At 40.6% G+C, this 13191-nt stretch overlaps 1 pseudogene; it reads left to right on the top strand.

Moving 5' to 3' along the window:
- Positions 1 to 5855: 5855 nt before the first annotated feature.
- On the top strand, positions 5856 to 7168 carry LOC138073988 (elongation factor 1-gamma pseudogene; annotated as a pseudogene).
- The last annotated feature ends 6023 nt before the right edge of the window (positions 7169 to 13191 follow it).

Here is a 13191-nt window from a genome sequence, read left to right as displayed (position 1 = left end):
GAAATGGCTACCCACCACAGTATTCTTGCCTGGAGAATTCCATGGACAGAGGAGTCTGGAGGGATACAGTCCATATGGTTGCAAAAGAGTCGGACACAAATTAGCGATTAACACTTTCACCACTGGACCACCAGGGAAGTTCCCAAAGCAAAACGTTTTTGAAAGAACTGTCTTTCTTCAATGTCTCCATTCTCTCTTGGACCTGCTGCAACAAGGATTTTTGCCCTAGACTCTCTATAGCTTCTCTTATAAAGATTAATGATGACTTATATATGGCTAAATTCAATTGCCAACTTGCCTCATCTTACTAATCAGCAGCATTCCATACAAATGATTATTGACTATATTTACCTGGTTCTACACTCACTCTCACTCCCCTCTCTAGGTAAACTCATCAAGTCACATAGCTTTAAATACTATGTATATCTTTATGATTCCCAGACTTTTATATCTTTTGCCCAAATCTCTCCTTGGCACACCTAACTTGTATATCCCATTGCTTACTCAACATCTCCATTTGGAGATCTAATGTGTGCTGTGCTTATTTGCTCAGTCATGTCCAACTCTTTTCGACCCCATGGACTATAGTTCACCAGGCTCCTCTGTGGGGATTCTCCAGGCAAAAATACTGGAGTGGGTTGCCATGCCCTCCTCCAAAGGATCTTCTCAACCCAGGGATTGAACCCAGGTCTCCCGCATTGCAGGCAGATTCTTTACTGTCCGAGCTACCAGGGAGATCTAATAAACATCTAAAAAGTCTGATATCCCCCAAATCTGCTCCTCCTCCCACATTCTTCTCCTGTTCACAACACTTCTCAGCTCTATTGCATCCTTCAAGCTGCACACCCCCCAAATCTTGGAATGATCCTAGATGCTTCTCTTTTTTCTTACATATCTAATTCATGAACCAGAACTGTTAGTTTTACACTAAAAATACACTTAGAATTTGTACACTTTTCATTACCTCCACTGGTACCATTCTGGTTCAAATCATTATTTCTTACCTCCTTACCTCTCATTCTCCTAAATGCTTCCCTTTTGCCTCTCACTTCCTCACCCCTTGTTTCTGTACTTACTACCCTACAGTTGATTTTCTACACAAAGGATCCTGAGAAATAATAATTCAAATCATGTCCTTTGTCGCTCCAAACCCTCCTCGTGGTTTCCACCTCACTCAGAATAAAAGACAAATTCCAAATTATGCTCTTTTAAACTCTGCATAATCTGACCTCACTTTCTCTCCCAGATCTCATCTCATGCACCCTTCCCCTGCTTCAGCCACCCTGGATTTTTTGTAGTTCTTCATACCGTCCATCTATCCCCCTGACCCTGGGCATTTGCACTGGCTGTATCCTCGCTCTAGAATGCCCTTCTCCCAAAGTACACATGATCTGCATTTTTATTTTCTTCAGTCTTTACTCAAACATCACCTTTTGAAAAAGCATTTCTGTGCCAACCTGTCTAAAACTTCACATACTTATCCCTCTTTTCTGCATATGTTTTTCCTCCTTGGCACTTATCACCCTCATATGTGAACATTTATTTGTTCATTTGTTTATTGATTCATTAGTTGTCCTTCTCCCCACTAAATTTCGAGCTCTGTGAAGATAGGCATTTTTAGCTGTTTCATCTCTTTGTACTCCAAACCCAAGACATCATTAGAACACATCCATTTAATAACTAACTGCATGTGGCACTGCAAGTCTTACCGTAAACTATATCCCTCTTCTGGTATAGAGTTCCCTGAGAGTCTGTTTTCTCTCACAGAAAAAGGTTTGTTTATCTTTATGATTTAACCAAATTTACCACTAGTTTCTCTAGGACTACTGGTATGTCTTTCAGGATCCTGAGGAATATGCTTCGGAGTCGTGAACATGGGAAGCTGAGCCAGACTGCAGTTCTCAACCTGATCCCATGGTCATACAGGTCTGCTGGCTCACGGGATCTGTCTGCTTGTCCACTGGAAGGCTCCAGAGCTGGTTCTTCTGCACAGCCTAGGACTGTAGCCCAACATGTCAAAACCATGAGACTGCCATCTGTTCAAGTTATGTAATTTGAGATCTGGAACAATTTTCAGTGTGGGATTTGCTGCCCAAATAGAATCATTTTCGGAAAGAAGATTAAGCTTTCTTTGCTGGAAAAAAGAGAAATTACCAGAAAAGTGATCATTTCACTGAGTATAAATAAACCTTGCTCCAGAATACAATAAATGAGAAAGACAAATTTGCTTCATCAATATTTTCCTGTTTTAAAAATAAACACAAGGTGACACTTTAATTTTGTAAGTGCAAAATAATTCTTAATGGGAAATGGAATTATCCATTTAACAGATCTAAATTTTGTTTGAAGCATTTGCCTGCCCTATAAGACACTAAGCAGAATCAGGGGGTGAGGGAAGCCTTGATAAGCTTATTGATATTATAGAATATGGTCTTTCTTCCTAGGAGAGAAAGTTACCTGATCCACCATTAGTGGAACAGAAGGCTTGATTTGTTTTTCTAACAGAACTTATGTGACCCACAGTTACCTTATATGACCAAAGGAAACCACTTATGAAATGACTGCCTGGAGTTAAGGATTAAAACTGCAGCTTTGTAGACTGGAATTTCTCTCACTAAATTTATTCACCTAAACAAGGCTTGATTCAGTGCCCTAATTCTTACTGACTATAAACTTTAATGAGCTGGGGACTTGTGTTAAACACCACTCATTTTTCTACAAGGAACTAGCACTATTGTTTTGCCTGATTACAAAAACAGAAATTTTGTAATCATGGACTGGTTTTACTGGGGATAAAATCAGTCATCAAATTAAAGTATAACAAAAGAAGTGAAAATCACCAGGACATCTATAACCTGGAGGTTAAGAGGTCAATATGTTTTGCAGATTCTTCTGGGGTTTGTTTTGGATATGTAATGTCTCCTTTTTACAAAACTTGATCATATAATAGCTGAATTATATATGTATACATGTATACATATATAAAATATACATATATAATAAAATTATAACTGAATCACTTTACTATATGGCAGAAATTAATACAACATTGTAAATCAGCTATACTTCAATAAAAATACTCTCTCAAAAAAATAAGACAACAGTGAAATTTGTCACACCTATTGTCTCTCCCTTTCATAAATGATTTCTCTGTAGCCTGCAGTGTTATTTGATAGCACTTTACCCCAAAATTGGAGTCAATCCTCTTAAAACTTGCCTCTATTTTACCAACTACGCTTATTCTAAAGTAAATAGAATAAGTAATATTTTAAATCCTTTGTTGTCATTTTAACAACTAAGTTCACCATCTTGTATGGGCACAATTTGTGGTGTCCCTAAACAGTTATAATAGTGACTGATCACAGATCACCATAACAAATATAATAATAATAGGAAAGTTTAGACTATTTCGAAAATTAACAAAATGTGACACAGACATGAACTGAGCATGTGCTGTTGGGAAAATGGTGCTGACAGACTCGCCTGACCCAGGGCTGCTGCAAACCTTTAATTTGTAAGAAAAGTAAAAAGGCAAAATCTACGAAGCCCGATAAAGCAAAGCACACTAAAATGAAGTATGCCTGTATTTCACTGCCTGTAGTCAGGCAGGGAAGAACTCTCTGACAAAGCAGACTTGAGTAAAAGCCAGTGGGAGAGAGAGCTCTGTAAGACTCTGGGGGAAGTCCTTTCTGGGGAAGGGAATAAATAGCAATTGTGAAGGTGCAGAGGCAGACATGAGCTCTGTGCATTGGCAGGACAGCTCGAAGACCCCCAGCATCACAGCGTGGGATAATGCTGGGGGAGAGGATGCTGCAGAAGCAGGTTTGCCTTTTTCTAAGTTTCTTTCAATCCTTCCGATAACCTCAAGAAAATCTCAGTTTGATGCAAGCTTGTGTTTATTACTCCTCTGATGCAAAATGTGTTACTCTAACTTTTAACAAAAGGGATGACAGATTGGAAGATCACAGTCTTCTGAAGTGACAGTATAAAATAGAATAATGTTGGATTTTATTTACATTCACACTTACTATATATTATAGCAAGTAGTTTCCTGTTTATAAGAGTGATAAATTTTCCTTTTAAATAGACATTTAAGTTTTCAATTTACTCAACTTCAAGAAAAAGAAAATATTACATAAGAAATATATAAAGAGTATATAGTTGGAAGTTGCAAAAATCATAAAGGGGACTGGCAAATGACTAAAGTTTGGGAAACAGTTCTAGGCCATCCAGCTAGCACCTGAACTCTCTAAACATGGATGCAAACCCACCAAAGCTCTTCTGTTTTCTAAGATGATTCAGTTCAGTTCATTCAGTTCAGTCACTCAGTCATGTCCGACTGTTTGCGACCCCATGAATTGCAGCATGCCAGGCCTCCCTGTCCATAACCCAGAGTTCACTCAGGCTCATGTCCATCGAGTCCGTGATGCCATCCAACCATCTCATCCTGGGTCATCCCCTTCTCCTCCTGCTCCCAATCCCTTCCAGCATCAGAGTCTTTTCCAATGAGTCAGCTCTTCGCATGAGGTGGCCAAAGTACTGGAGCTTCAGCTTTAGCATCATTCCTTCCAAAGAAATCCCAGGGCTGATCTTCTTCAGAATGGACTGGCTGGATGTCCTTGCAGTCCAAGGGACTCTCAAGAGTCTTCTCCAACACCACAGTTCAAAAGCATCAATTCTACGGCACTCAGCCTTCTTCACAGTCCAACTCTCACATCCATACATGACCACAGGAAAAACCACAGCCTTGACTAGACGGACCTTAGTTGGCAAAGTAATGTCTCTGCTTCAGTTCAGTTCAGTTCAGTTGCTCAGTCGTGTCTGACTCTTTGCGACCCCATGAACTGCAGCATGCCAGGCCTCCCTGTCCATCACCAACTCCCGGAGTTCACTCAGACTCACGTCCATCGAGTCCGTGATGCCATCCAGCCATCTCATCCTCGGTCGTCCCCTTCTCCTCCTGCCCCCAATCCCTCCCAGCATCAGTCTTTTCCAATGAGTCAGCTCTTCGCATGAGGTGGCCAAAGTACTGGAGTTTCAGCTTTAGCATCATTAGTAAATACAGATATAAATTAATCCAGATGCACTAGTCAGTGATACTCCCAACCCCGAGTAAAATAGCTGCTTTTGGACAACTTTAATTTAAACATTCTCTTTGGAAGAAATATCAAGACATCATGGCTAGTGCAAAAATCAGGCAGAGAGTTGTGAAAGTGTTTTCCCATTTATATTATCTAGATGATTTAATTGACTGTTCTCCCTAGTTGTTTCTGGATTTATGTGCTAGTTTGTTTTTAGATGTGGTGCTAATTTAGGTGGAAGTCTTTCTTAAATGAATTAGTGTCACAAATAAAAGGATACTTTCAGTGGACGATGGTTTAGAAGGTTGTGTTCTACCTACTTGCTGATACAGTTTGAATGCCTCAGTACTGTATATTTTAATGTTTTTACTGAAATTCTTTCTAGTGAGATTTAAGCAAGGAGATGGGTGAGAGTTGCTTTGTATTCTCAGCACTCTCTGGAAGGAGAAAATAAAACATGAATAGAGCTATTCCAAGTACAGGCCCAGGCTGATCACTAGCGAGTTAAATGGTGCAACACTGTATCCATCTAAGTGTAAATATTTTGCTCATGTTTAGTGGCTCCTAGAAGAGAGAGTTGGGAAATGATGTACCTGCTTTCACATAGAAGAAAGCCCCACTTGCACAAAATTTTAAATCATTAAAGAACAATTGATATAATCTGAATAATTAGAGGAGAAACTAGTCACTCATTTAAATTATCTGTAGGATTTTTGAAATCTATGTGACAAAACATATTAAAAAGTGATAAAGCCCTTTCTCTGTGGAATCACCATGGCGGCTGGGACCCTGTACACATACCCTGAAAACTGGAGGGCATTCAAGGCCCTCATTCCCGCTCAGTACAGCGGAGCTCAGGTCCGCTTGCTCTCAGCACCACCCCACTTCCATTTTGGCCAAACCAACCGCATCCCCGAACTTCTCCGTAAATTTCCTGCTGGCAAGGTTCCAGCCTTTAAGGGTGACGATGGATTCTGTGTGTTGGAGAGCAATGCCATTGCCTACTATGTGAGCAACGAGGAGCTGCGGGAAAGTACTCCTGAGGAAGCAGCACAGGTTGTGCAGTGGGTGAGCTTCACTGATAGCGACATAGGGCCACTAGCCATTGTTCCCTACCTTGGGCATCATGCACCACAACAAGCAGGCCAGAGAGAATGCAAAGGAGGAGGTGAGGCGGATTCTGGGGCTGCTGGATGCTCACCTGAAGACGAGAACTTTTCTGGTGGGCGAACGCGTGACGCTGGCTGACATCACAGTTGTCTGCACCCTGTTGTGGCTTTATAAACAGGTTCTGGAGCCTTCTTTCCGCCAGGCCTTCCCTAATACCAACCTCTGATTCCTCACCTGCATTAACCAGCCCCAGTTCCAGGCTGTCTTGGGAGAGGTGAAACTGTGAGAAAATGGCCCAGTTTGATGCTAAAAAGTTTGCAGAGAGCCAGCCTAAAAAGGACACCCCACGGAAGGAGAAAGGTTCTCGAGAAGAGAAGCCAAAGCCCCAGGCGGAGCGGAAGGAGGGCAAAGAGGAGAAGAAGGCAGTTGCCCGCGCTCCTGAGGAGGAGCTGGATGAATGTGAGCAGGCGCTGGCTGCCAAGCCGGAGGCCGAGGATCCCTTTGCCCGTCTGCCCAAGAGCACCTTTGTGTTGGATGAATTTAAGCGCAAGTACTCCAACAAGGATACGCTCTCCGTGGCCCTGCTGTACTTTTGAGATCACTTTGATAAAGATGGCTGGTCCCTGTGGTACTCTGAGTATCGCTTCCCTGAAGAGCTCACCCAGACCTCCATGAGCTGCAACCTCATCACTGGAATGTTCCAGCGATTGGACAAACTGAGGAAGAATGCCTTTGCCAGTGTCATTCTCTTTGGAACCAGCAATAGCAGCTCCATTTCTGGGGTCTGGTTCTTTCGAGGCCAGGAGCTTGCTTTTCTGCTGAGTCCAGATTGGCAGGTGGACTACGAGTCATACACATGGCGGAATCTGGATCCCGGCAGCGAGGAGACCCAGACGCTGGTTCGAGAATACTTTTGCTGGGAAGGGGCCTTCCAGCATGTGGGCAAAGCCTTCAATCAGGGCAAGATCTTTAAGTGAACACCTCTTGCCATCGCCCAGCCGCCTGCACCTGCTCTTCGGGGAGAATGGGGATCATTAAAGGAAACTGAACATTAAAAATAAATAAATAAAAAGTGATTAAAAAAAAATTCCTGGGCTAGGAATCAGAAGGCTGTAGGTGCTAGACTCAGCTCTTCAACTACTTTAGTGTCTGCTGACCTTGAAGAGCTCACTTGTTTTCTCTGGGCTTAGTGTTTTAACCCTGAGAGAAATAGATTAGATATATTCTACTTGGGGTAGAAATGCTGTGCTTTTTTATGTCAACAGCAAACAAATATTATCAGACTGAATAAATTGGATATCCAAAATAAATAGAATATCTGGTTAAAACAGTTTCTGAATGACCAAGTAATGAAATTACAGAAAATAACGAACACAAAAGAGAGACTTTTTTAAAAAGTATAATTGTCAGAAAATACTAAATTACATTTGGTCATTGAAAAGCCATGCACGTATTCAAGCCGAGAGAAAAGAAACTCTTTGAGATAAGATGCACACACAGTCATGTTGTAGCCATAATACTGCCCAACTTACTGGACCAAAGAAGGAACAAATTGATTATATATTTCCATTTCTCAAACATGCACACCATCTGGGTCATTGTGACATGGATCGAATGTCAGGTTACTCCTCAGCAGAAATCTATGCATAGCTGTCAGAAAGGAGATGTAAGAGCTCCATTTCTGAGCAGGTGTATAAAGGGAGCAATAGCCAGGCTGGAGCAATAGCCAGGTAAAAATACTAAAAATAGTATTTTTAGGGCCACACTTAAATCATTTCATAATAATATGCCTGTCATCATATGTCATAATAATATGCCTACTTGTATATTGTGTGGTCTGAATTAAAATTCAATTATATTAAGTTTGTCCTGGCAAATCTTTCTCTTTTCTGCTCCTTTTAATGGGCCCAGTCACTGACTCAATACTCAGAAACAGGTATATTCAACCAACAGAGGAAAAAATTTTTAAAAACCACTTATAAAGCAAAACTGTAAGGGCTAGGAGGAGCCTTGGCTACATTTGTTGAAGAATAAGATAAAATTAGCTTGTCTGTCCAGATGTCTGGGAATGGATTAAATTACTTCCTGGGGCTCCTTTAAGGATCAAGATGCCATAGAAAATTTTGGTAACTGGCAGATTTAAAGGGTGAGAAGACTGTTGACTCATTTTTAAATGCTACCTATCTCTGTACTTAGGTAAATACTTGTGAGTATATTTTACATTGGATTCCTTGTAACTATTTTCAGAGAGAAAATTTACTTAAAAGACAGCTGGGTAATATAATGAATCTCAGTGGGTGGAGGATCTATGTCATAATTTACAGGAAGTAATATATCTGCCTGGTGGGTGATCAGGATATGGTGATGACTAGACTTGTTACTCAAATGATTTCCTAACAACAACTTCAAAGGCACCGATATTGGAATTTGAATCCATAAAAGCCTATGTGGGTTCCCACTCCCTTTTTCAAGGACCACATTTTCCAATGAATCAGAAATCAAGGTATATATGGAGTTTCAGATGTTATCTACCATACCAACCATCCTCTGATGCCTAAACATGTCACAGGATGAGCTTCTGCTAGAAAAAAAGTAAATGTCTCTGCTACAGATTAGTGTGCATTTTTTCAGAGCACATTCCAAAACATCCATCAAGATTACTGGAAAAAAAAAAAAAAAAGAACAGAAATGTAAATGTGGAGTCTGATAGGTACCGAAAGCCCAAGGGAGCAGACATTTGTCATTTTTAAGCAGAATTCAAAAATTCCAAGAAGCAAAAGAAAAAAAATTACCAAGTAGCACCTTTCCTACATCCAAAACTAGACCGTGCATGAGTAATATCATGCCGATTATGAAGCCCTGACACAAAACCAACAAACAAAATTATACACCAGAATTGCTGGAGCAGTTGCAGATAAGCTTGTTTGTTTTATTTGGAGTCCCTAACATCTCTGAAACACAAAGCTGAGCCATAAAAAGTGCAACTAACCACATATGCTAGGTTTTTTTCACTTCTAGAATTGGCCAGTTTTAAAACTCCTCAGTGAAGAAGCTACATCATTGACATTAAAGATGTTTTTCTAACTTGTAGCAGTTAAACAAAACACCATATTTTAAAAAAACATAAAAACAAAACCAATAAATAAACAGAATTGTGGAATTACCTGACAGTGTGTTAAATTATAATACTTTAGCAGCAGCATCTGTATTAGACTGGAACACAGAATACCTTAAATGTGTATGGTATTTAACTTTCCTCTTCCAGAAGAAAAAGAAGTAGATTTTTTTTTTTTTTGCAGTAAATAAGCTGGCATTGCCAGAGAAGGCAATGGCAACCCACTCCGGTACTCTTGCCTGGAAAATCCCATGGACGGAGGAGCCTGGTAGGCTACAGTCCATGGGGTTGCGAAGAGTCGGACATAACTGAGAGACTTGACTTTCACTTTTCACTGTCATGCATTGGAGAAGGAAATGGCAACCCACTCCAGTGTTCTTGCCTGAAGAATCCCAGGGACAGGAGCCTGGTGGGCTGCTTCTATGGGGTCGCACTGAGTCGGACACGACTGACGTGACTTAGCAGCAGCAGCAGCAGCAAGCTTGCATTGCATTAATCAAACAAAAAGCGAACAAGATGTCTGAACCACATGCATTAAAGATTTCAGAATGACACGGCAAGCAAACTATACATGCAACGCTTACACTTTCAGAAAAACAGGATGCTCAGAGAGACCTAAGTTACGTGTGGGTACTATGAAAAAAATGATGAGGTGGGGCATAGCTGGTTGAAGGTGAGATTTGGAGCTTTTTTTCCTTTAAAATACTTTGAGCTCATTCATGTGTGTGATGCCTAAGTCTTTAATGGAACAAAGAAAAGCCACAAATATGAACAGACCAAAAGTTCTCTTCAAATGGAAGACACAAATCAGAATCTTTACGGAGGTTTGCCTCTTCCTCCTCTTTAGAAGTGATTGGCACACACTTAGGTTAGACTCAAGGTAACATGATAGAAAAACTTCCTGTCAAGAATCCACAGTGGTCTGTGCTGCCCTTGATCTGCCCTATCCCATGGTCATTCAGTTACAGGACTGACTTGAGTGAGCAGTTCCGCTAAATGAGTCTGGTTTGGTGCCCTTGAGCTCCAAGGTCATGTGACCAGATGTGTTCTGATGCTCCAGAGGTCCAATGGCATGACTAACCTTGCTGAATCATGCTATACTTGTGGGGCATGAAGCATCAGTGCTTTAATTGACATGCCCTTAGGAGCATTGGGAAGCAATACCTACCCTTTCCCTTCACTTGGGGTGTGTCAGGGACACAGGACAGAGTCCCACACAGGCTGTAATTCATATGAGCCAGTCTTGAGTAGATTTTTTTTTCAGTTAAAAGAGTGAAAACCTGACCAATTCTTACAGATTTAACAAAGGAAAAGGCATTTTCCTAATTTTTCTGTCCATGCAAGTGATCATACTGGGGGAGAATGAACAGCAAGGCTATTTGTTGATCTGTTCCCTCATTCCAACCCCTTGATGTGGGAAAGATGAAGAAATTCTGTCTTTGAGGAGATTCTGCAGATGCCAGGGTATAATCAAGTTCTGGTAAGATTAAAAAGATCTTGTACTTGTACAGACTTCTAGAGCTTGCCAAACTCTTGCCAGGTGGCTCAATGGTAAAGAATCCACCTGCCAAGCAGGATACACAGGAAACTTGGGTTCAATCCCCTGGGGAAGGAAATGGCAATCCACTCCAGTGTTCTTGCCTGGGAAATCTTATGGATTGAGGAGCCTGGCAGGGTTGAGACCACAGGGTCTCAAAAGAGTTGAACCTGATTTAAGCAACTAAATAGCAGCAGAAACACTTTCACATAAATAATTTCATTTGTGTCTGTTAGCCTTCCTTGGGATGTCAGGATTGTTCTCTTTACATATGTTGATTTAAAAAAAAATTAAAAGATGTTTGCTCCTTGGAAGAAAAGCTATGACCAACCTAGATAGCATATTCAAAAGCAGAGGCATTACTTTGCCAACTAAGGTCCATCTAGTCAAGGCTATGGTTTTTCCTGTGGTCATGTATGGATGTGAGAGTTGGACTGTGAAGAAGGCTGAGTGCCGAAGAATTGATGCTTTTGAACTGTGGTGTTGGAGAAGACTCTTGAGAGTCTCTTGGACTGCAAGGAGATCCAACCAGTCCATTCTGAAGGAGATCAACCCTGGGATTTCTTTGGAAGGAATGATGCTAAAGCTGAAACTCCAGTCCTTTGGCCACCTCATGCGAAGAGTTGACTCATTGGAAAAGACTCTGATGCTGGGTGGGATTGGGGGCAGAAGGAGAAGGGGGCGACCCAGGATGAGATGGCTGGATGGCATCACGGACTCGATGGACACGAGTCTGAGTGAACTCTGGGAGTTGGTGATGGACAGGGAGGCCTGGCATGCTGCAATTCATGGGGTCACAAGAGTCAGACACAACTGAGCGACTGAACTGAACTGAACTGATTTTTAAAAAACTTTAAATGTACTGTAATAAGTAGATAAGTTATGTTCATTATACAAATGCTGTTTCATTGTTTTCTACAGTGCATGTAGAAAATATCACCATAGAGGCCATCTTTCAGCCCCCACAAATTTCACATACCGCCCTACTCTAAAATATACGGAAAAATGATTTTCTAGAGAAAGTGACAGTTCACACTTTTTTTTCTATAACAGGAAGCAGGCACCACAGTAGGAGAAAAGGGAAGCTAACCTTCCTCTTTCATGTTCTCTGGAGCTGTGATGCAAAGCAATGATGCAAAATATTTTAACCCCAGTTAATCACTATAAGAGAAAACATAAAGTGTCAGCATTAAGGGTTAACATAAACTATTTTTTAAATGACAGTCTTCAATTTGTGATGTGGGTTAGTAATTAAAATGAAAATTCTTAATTATTATTCTTTGTTCCAGGGTTTTTATTTTATTTTTTAATTGAAGTGTAATTGATTTACAATATTGTGTTAATTTATGCTGTATAGCAAAGTGGTTCAATTATGCATATATATATAGTCTTTTTGTATTCTTTTCCATTATGATTTATCACAGGATATTGAATATAGTTCCCTGTGCTACACAGTAGGATCTTGTTTTTTTATTCTATGTATAACAGTTTGGATCTGCTACCATTTTTAGGTTTTAGAAGGTTACTTCATACCTACTCTGATAACCAGAGTTTCCAGGTTTGGTGGAAATTTGTCCCCCTTTTCATTTATTCAATAATATATGATTACTTGAGTGGTGTAAATATCACTGTCCTTTTTGCAATCATCACAAAACTTCTTTTGTAGCCTTGATACATTTTTTGATCACTTCTACTTTTTCTAGTGGCATTCCTTCTTTCCCTTTGCCATCTGTCTGCCTCTCAATCTGTTGTCTGACTCTGTGTTTCTCTCTCTCCATACCTGTCTTTCACTCTCTTGGACTTTTTCCCTCCTCACACTATCCTCCTCCATCCCACTCCTGTTAACGGATTTACTGTACATGTCAAGAACCATCAAGAACAGTATCAACTCATAAACACCTCCCTGCCTCCTCTTATGAGTGCCTTTTTAATTCCTACTCCATCTTTCTCACCCTATCCCCAAATATCTTATGACAGGTGCCTGAGGCTACACCTTAAAAAACTGTTTCTAATAGTTCATCTTAGGCATCCAATAGTGAAAAACTGGAGGTTGGCCAAATATCTCTCTGTGGGGCTGTTGGTTAAATAAGTTACAGCGAATGTATGAAATGGAATACCGAAACCTCATCAATAGTGCAACTAGTTACTGACATGGAAGATGACATATTTTTGCACAGAAAAAGTAGATTACAGAGCAGCATGTATAATATGAAGACCCTTTTAAATATACATAATTCTGTCTTAGTCTGTTCAAGTTGCTAAAACCGAATACCACAGACTGGTGGCTTATGAACAACATTTATATCTCACAGTTCTGGAGGCTGAGAAGTTTAAGATCAAGGCGCCCG

Source organism: Capricornis sumatraensis, chromosome 2, assembly GCF_032405125.1.
Source record: "Capricornis sumatraensis isolate serow.1 chromosome 2, serow.2, whole genome shotgun sequence".
Taxonomy (NCBI): Eukaryota; Metazoa; Chordata; class Mammalia; order Artiodactyla; family Bovidae; genus Capricornis; species Capricornis sumatraensis.
This window is presented reverse-complemented; position numbering and strand designations above follow the sequence as displayed.